We start from the raw sequence: 806 nt of genomic DNA, 5'->3' as shown, positions 1-806 counted from the left end.
ATGAATATCAGTCAAGCTAATTGTGCTCCCCTCCTCGTATGCAGTGGCCGCAAACAGCAGTGCCCTCCGTAGTATACACAGCCTGCTGCATGTAGGGATGGCCTTAAGGGACCTTGGAGATAGCCCTTTCCAATATATGTTCATGTTTCCGACTTTGACCTCACCCCAGTCTAGACTCCAGACAGGTATGCAAGGCGCCTTTGGAAAGCCCCAGGGTGTGGTGACCAGGGTTCACATTGGCTAAGGCATCACGTCCATCTGCACCAAGCTGCAGAACATGGAACATGTGATTGAGGCCCTACCCAGGGCCAAGTTCAAGTTCCCTGGCCACCAGAAGACCCGCATCTCAAGGAGGTGGGACTTTACCAAGTTTAGTGCAGATCCATTTGAAGACACGGTGGCTGAAAAGCAGCTCATCCCGGATGGCTGTGGCATCAGGTACACCCCCAATCATGGGCCCCTGGAATAGTGGTGAGCCCTGCTTACTCACACCCACCAATAAATCCTGCTTCCTGTCCAAACCGATAAAAAAAAAAAATGAACAGGGCACAGTGGCTCACGCCTGTAATCCTAGCACTTTGGGAGCTGGAGGTGGGCAGACTGATTGACCCCAGGAGTTCAAGACTAGCGTGGGCAATATGGTGAAACCCTGTTTCTCCAGAAAAAAAAAAACAAAAAAAGATCAAAGGAAAAACAAAAATTAGCCAGTGTGGTGGTGCACGCCTGTAGTCCCACCCACTCAGGAGGCTGAGGTGGGAGGATCACTTGCGCCCAAGAGGTCAAGGCGGTGAACCAAGATTGAGCCA

At 51.4% G+C, this 806-nt stretch overlaps 1 pseudogene; it reads left to right on the top strand.

Annotated features, from left to right (window-relative positions):
* LOC116271773 lies at window positions 1-125 on the top strand (annotated as a pseudogene).
* Window positions 126-806: the final 681 nt, after the last annotated feature.

The sequence above is a fragment of the Papio anubis genome, chromosome 20, assembly GCF_008728515.1.
Source record: "Papio anubis isolate 15944 chromosome 20, Panubis1.0, whole genome shotgun sequence".
Lineage (NCBI taxonomy): Eukaryota > Metazoa > Chordata > Mammalia > Primates > Cercopithecidae > Papio > Papio anubis.
Note: the sequence above shows the minus strand (reverse complement) of the source record. Positions and strands in the feature narration are given on the sequence as shown.